The following is a 7,128-nucleotide window of genomic DNA, read 5'->3' as shown; positions in this document are numbered from 1 at the left end:
GATCCAGATACAATGCTCATGCTCAACGCTGGCACCAAATAACAATTATTCAGGTCTAAAAATAGTCCCGAAGGTAGATGTAGAGGTAGCGTGCCAACGACAATCACATCGACTTTGGAACCATTTCCCACGCTCATTGTCATCTCGTCCTTAGCCAATCTTCGCTTAATCCGTAGCCCCTGTTTCGAGTTGCAAATGTTAGCAATTGAACCAGTATCAAATACCCAGGCACTACTACGAGCATTAGTAAGGTACACATCAATAACATGTATATCAAATATACCTTTCACTTTGCCATCCTTCTCCACCAAATAGTTGGGGCGGTTCCGCTTCCAGTGATCAGTTCCTTTGTAGTAGAAGCACTCAGTCTCAGGCTTAGTTCCAGACTTGGATTTCTTCACTTGAGCAGCAACTGGCTTGCTGTTCTTCCTGGAGTTCCCCTTCTTCCCTTTGCCCTTTTTCTTGAAACTGGTGGTCTTGTTGATCATCAACACTTGATGCTCCTTCTTGATTTCTACCTCCGCAGCCTTTAGCATTGCGAATAGCTCAGGAATCATCTTATCCATCCCTTTCATATTATAGTTCATCATGAAGCTCTTGTAGCTTGGTGGCAGTGATTGAAGAACTCTATCAATGACACTATCATTAGGAAAATTAACTCCCAGTTGAGTCAAGTGGTTGTGGTACCCAGACATTCTGAGTATATGTTCACTGACAGAACTATTCTCCTCCATCTTGCAGCTATAGAACTGACTGGAGACTTCATATCTCTCAATCCGGGCATTTGCTTGAAATATTAACTTCAACTCCTGGAACATCTCATTTGCTCCATGACGTTCAAAACGTTGTTGAAGTCCCAGTTCTAAGCCGTAAAGCATGGCACACTGAACTATCGAGTAGTCACCAGCTTTGCTCTGCCAGGTGTTCACAACATCTGGCGTTGCTCCTGCAGTGGGTTTGTCACCTAGCGGTGCTTTCAGGACGTAATTCTTCTGTGCATCAATGTGGATAATCCTCAAGTTATGGACCCAGTCCGTGTAGTTGCTACCATCATCTTTCAACTTAGCTTTCTCGAGGAACGCATTAAAATTCAACGGAACAACAACACGGGCCATCTATCTACAACAAAATAGACATGGAAAATACTATCAAGTACTAAGTTCATGATAAATTAAAGTTCAATTAATCAAATTACTTAAGAACTCCCACTTAGATAGACATCTCTCTAATCATCTAAGTGATCACGTGATCCATATCAACTAAACCATGTCCGATCATCACGTGAGATGGAGTAGTTTTCAATGGTGAACATCACTATGTTGATCATATCTACTATATGATTCACGCTCGACCTTTTAGTCTCCAGTGTTCCGAGGCCATATCTACATATGCTAGGCTCGTCAAGTTTAACCTGAGTATTCCGCGTGTGCAAAACTGGCTTGCACCCGTTGTATGTGAACGTAGAGCTTATCACACCCGATCATCACGTGGTGTCTCGGCACGACGAACTGTAGCAACGGTGCATACTCAAGGAGAACACTTATACCATGAAATTTAGTGAGATATCATCTTATAATGCTACCGTTGAACTAAGCAAAATAAGATGCATAAAGGATAAACATCACATGCAATCAATATAAGTGATATGATATGACCATCATCATCTTGTGCCTTTGATCTCCATCTCCAAAGCATCGTCATGATCACCATCGTCACCGGCTTGACACCTTGATCTCCGTCGAAGCATCGGTGTCGTCTCGCCAACTATTGCTTCTACGACTATCGCTGCCGCTTAGTGATAAAGTAAAGCAATTACATGGCGATTGCATTTCATACAATAAAGCGACAACCATATGGCTCCTGCCAGTTGCCGATAACTGTGTTACAAAACATGATCATCTCATACAATAAAATTTAGCATCATGTCTTGACCATATCACATCACAACATGCCCTGCAAAAACAAGTTAGACGTCCTCTACTTTGTTGTTTCAAGTTTTACGTGGCTGCTACGGGATGAGCAAGAACCGTTCTTACCTACACATCAAAAACCACAACGCGGTATAGTGATTTATTTTTGATCTTCAGAAAGAAGCATGTTCATTGAATCCGATTCAACTAAAGCTGGAGAAACAGACACCCACTAGCCACCTGTGTGCGAAGCACGTCGGTAGAACCAGTCTCGCGTAAGCGTACGTGTAATGTCGGTCTGGGCCGCTTCATCCAACAATGCCGCTGAATCAAGAATCAACTAGTGACGGCAAGCAATATGCATATACCCACGCCCACAACTTCTTTGTGTTCTACTCGTGCATATAACATCTACGCATAAACCTGGCTCTGATACCACTGTTGGGGAACGCAGTAATTTCAAAAAAATTATTACGCACACGCAAGATCATGTTGATGCATAGCAACGAGAGGGGAGAGTATCATCTACGTACCCTCGTAGACCGTAAGCGTAAGCATTATGACAACGCGGTTGATGTAGTCGTACGTCTTCACGATCGACCGATCTAGTACCGAAGATACGGCACCTCTGCGATCTGCACACGTTCGACTCGATGACATCCTGCGAACTCACAATCCATTAGAGCTTCGAGGGAGAGCTTCGTCATCATGACGACGTGATGACAGTGATGATGTTACTACTGGAACAGGGCTTCACCTAAGCACTGCTACAATATTACCGAGGTGGATTATGGTGGAGGGGGGCACCGCACATGGCTAAAGTTCAATGATCAACTTGCGTGTCTACGGGGTGCCCCCCGTATATAAAGGAGTGGAGGAGGGGAGGGGGGCGGCCTCTCTAGGCGCGCCCCAAGGGAGTCCTACTCCCACCGGGAGTAGGATTCCCCCTCTTCCCTTTGTTTTTTTGAGACAACCTCGCGAAACTTTATTAACCCATCACAATGTTTACAGGGACGAAGGGAAGATCTCCTGGATGGCCTAACCAAACATGGAGGCCCAATCCAAGAGTAAGAGAATGTTTCGCTAGGTTGTGAGCTTCAAAGTTTGAGCTCCTAAATTCATGAACTATAACACAAGAAATATAAGTGGACGATCTATCTAACACCTCCTTCAAAACCGCTCCATAAGAAGCGCTGCTGTCACATTTTATGTCATCGACTACCACCTTGCAATCCGAGGCAATATGAGCGCGTCGAATATAAAGATCATCAACAAGTGCCAGACCTTCCCTTAGAGCCAACGCTTCAAGTGTAGGGGGGTCTGTGATGCGATTGAATGCCATCGCCGATGCTCCCAGAAAGAGACCATTCTGGTCCCTACAAATCACTGCTGCTGTCCCGTGCCTCCCCCTTCTCAATGCTGCTCCATCAACATTAATGTTTGCACTTCCCAGTACCGGTTGCTGCCAAGACAAAGATCGGACCGGTCGCTGTCCACTCTGGTTTTGGCTTCTCCTGTTTATAAAATCCAACTCTGAAATATAGCTCCATATGAATGCATCAGTTGCATGCGGAGACTTGAATATATCCTCGTGAGTAGCCTTTCTTCTGGATCCCCATATTGCCCAAGCCGTCACCACCACCCGGATGAAATCTTTCCCGTCCAGGTTCTCATGCAAAGCAAACACCCAATATTTAGCACTCTCCTGCTGGTGTTCAATGAGCTTCTCGACCAAATCCTCGGGTGCCAAGGCACAAACACTCCTTGACAGCGAGCAGGTCAGGAGGGCATGCCTCCATGTATCCCTCGCTCCACACAGCGGACATGAGTCCGTGTCAGCCATATGACGATGATGCAAAACCTCACCACTGGGCATAGAATGTCTGGCGAGATGCCGAAGAAACATGCGAAGTTTGGAAGGAACCTGGATGTGCCACAAAGCGCTCCATACCTTGTCCTCCTGCCCTGTGGACGAGCCCTCGCTGCCATGCCACCAGCTCTCCCTTCTCGTCCTTGTTCTCAAGATCATCTGATAAGCCAAGCGAACAGTAAATACCCCTCTGCTTTATTCATACCACGCCCAGAAGTCCGGCAACCTCCTAGTGCAAACTGGTATCTTTAGGATCTCTTTCGCGTTAAAAGGAGTAAACACAGAGCGGATCAGGGCCTCCTTCCACTGCACCGAAGTGTTGTCTAGCAATTCTGCAACCTTTTCTGGCGGGTTAGGAACAAAGGACACTAATGGCCTCTTGAAACTATCCCATGGAATCCAATTATTCCTCCATATGTATGTGGTCTCCCCATCACCAATCCTTCGGACTAGGCCTTGAGATAATATATCTCTCCCATCTAAAATTGGTCGCCAAATCTGCGATGGACGTGATCCCAACTCTGCCTCCAAAAGATTGCATTGTGGGAAATAGACTGCCTTTAGTATTTGAGCACTTAATGAGGAATCTTCCGTCAAGTCTCTCCACGCTTGCCGGGCAAGTAGCACTAGGTTAAAGATTTCCATATCATGGAAACCTAGGCCTCCCAGATGCTTCGGTTGGATCATAGTGTCCCAAGCAACCCAACTAGGTTTTCTCTTTCCTTCCTTACTACTCCACCAAAACTGTCAGATAATTGATTTTATACTTTCACATAAACCCCGTGGAAAGCGAAAACAAGACAGAGAATATACAGGTATGACCTGAGCGACTGATTTGATCAAGGCCTCTTTCCCTACTGCAGAAAGTAACTTCTCCATCCATCCTTTGATCTTCTCCCACACCCGATCTCGGAGATATTTAAAAGTACCATTCTTGCACTGGCCAACATCTGTTGGCATGCCAAGATAACCCTCATTTAAGGACTCATTCCGGACATGTAATGTGTTTTTGATCTCTGTCCTCAAAGAAAGCGGGCAACCTAGGCTGAGAAGATTGATGATTTATCATTATTTATACGCTATCCTGAAGCATTGCAATAAATCTCCAATATGTTTGACACTGCAACCGACCCCTCTACACTAGCCTTAAAAAGCAGCAGGCTGTCATCTAAAAATAAAAGGTGGTTTATGGATGGAGCTATTGGGGCCACCTTAATACCTGCAAGTGATGACTGTGAACTGGATTTCAGGAGGCATGGAAGGCCCTCTGCTGCAATCAAGAATAAGTAGGGGGAGATTGGGTCTCCCTGTCGGATCCCTCTAGTTGGTCTGAAAGACTCGAGCTTCTCACCATTAAAAAGAACAGAAAAGGGTACTGAAGAAACCATACCCATTACTGTGTTAATCCACTGCCGAGAAAAACCCAAAATTGCCCATAATGGCCTTCAGATATGTCCACTCCAGTCTATCGTATGCCTTCATCTTGTCCAGCTTGAGAGCACAATAGGTGTTAGTCTTGGATTTGGACTTCTTCATGAAATGTAGGCACTCATATGCACATATGATATTATCAGTGATTAATCTTCCCGGCACAAAAGCAGACTGATTCTTAGAGATTATGTCAGGCAAAACAACTTTTAGTCTGTTGGCTACCACTTTGGATGCAATCTTGTAGATTACGTTACACAGACTGATGGGTCGGAACTGAGAGAGTAAGGTGGGGTTTAGAACCTTTGGGATCAGAACCAAGACTGTGTCATTAATACTTTCCGGGCTTTTCTCTCCTCGGACTATGCTCAACACCACCCTCGTTACATTTTCACCACAAATGTCCTAATGATGCTGATAAAAGTGCGCCGGGTAACCATCCGAGCCCGGAGCTTTGGTGGGGAACATCTGAAACAGGGCTGTTTTCACCTCCTCCTTTGTATATTCAGCATTTAACATTGCATTCATCTCCTCTGAAACTTTCCGTGGCACGTGATTAAGTACTTCATCTATGCCCTGCACCCCTTCGGTTGCATAGAGCGTTTGATAGAACTCATTTTCCAAGCTTTTCATCTCATCCGGGTCTACAACTATAGCACCCAGGAAAGTTTGTAGAGCTTTGATCAAGTTCTTCTTTCATCTCAGACTCGCTCTCAAATGAAAGAACTTTGTGTTTTTATCTCCTGCGGTCAACCAGTCGATCCGAGCCCTCTTCCCTTTGTTGGTTTTAGGAGAGAAGGAAGGCGGAGGAAGAAGGAAGGAAAGGGGGGGTCAGCCCCCTTCCCAATTCAGATTGGGCTTGGGGGGGGGGAGCGCCCCCTCCTTTGCTTCTTTCCCCTCTCTTCCACTAAGGCCCAATAAGGCCCATATACCTCCTGGGGGGTTCCGGTAACCTCCCGGTGCTCCGGTATACTCCCGATTTCACCCGGAAGCATTCCGATGTCCAAACATAGGCTTCCAATATATTGATCTTCACATCTCGACCATTTCGAGATTCCTCGTCATGTCTGTGATCAAATTTGGGACTCCGAACTACCTTCGGTACATCAAAATACATAAACTCATAATACCGATCGTCACCGAACGTTAAGCGTGCCGACCCTACAGGTTCAAGAAATATGTAGACATGACCGAGACATGTCTCCGGTCAATAACCAATAGCGGAACCTCGATGCTCATATTGGTTCCTACATATTCTACAAAGGTCTTTATCGGTCAAACCGCATAACGGTATATGTTGTTCCCTTTGTCATCGGTATGTTACTTGCCCGAGATTCGATCGTCGGTATCTCAATACCTAGTTCAATCTCGTTACCGGCAAGTCTCTTTACTCATTCCGTAATGCTACATCCATAACTAACTCATTAGCTACATTGCTTGCAAGGCTTATAGTGATGTACATTACCGATAGGGCCCAAAGATACCTCTCCGACAATCGGAGTGACAAATCCTAATCTTGATCCATGCCAACTCAACAAAAACCATAGGAGACACCCGTAGAGCACCTTTATAATCACTCAGTTATGTTGTGACATTTGGTTGCACACAAAGTGTTTCTCCGGTATTCGGGAGTTGCATGATCTCATAGTCATAGGAACATGTAAAGTTATGGAGAAAGCAATAGCAACAAACTAAACGATCATCGTGCTAAGCTAATGGATGGGTCAAGTCAATCACATCCTCTAATGATGTGATCCCATTAATAAAATGACAACTCATGTCTATGGTTAGGAAACATAATCATCATTGGTTCAACGAACTAGTCAAGTAGAGGCAAACTAGTGACACGCTGTTTGTCTATGTATTCACACATGTACTAAGTTTCCGGTTAATACAATTCTAGCATGAATAATAAACATT

Source organism: Triticum urartu, chromosome 7, assembly GCF_003073215.2.
Source record: "Triticum urartu cultivar G1812 chromosome 7, Tu2.1, whole genome shotgun sequence".
In the NCBI taxonomy this organism is placed as follows: domain Eukaryota; kingdom Viridiplantae; phylum Streptophyta; class Magnoliopsida; order Poales; family Poaceae; genus Triticum; species Triticum urartu.
Note: the sequence above shows the minus strand (reverse complement) of the source record.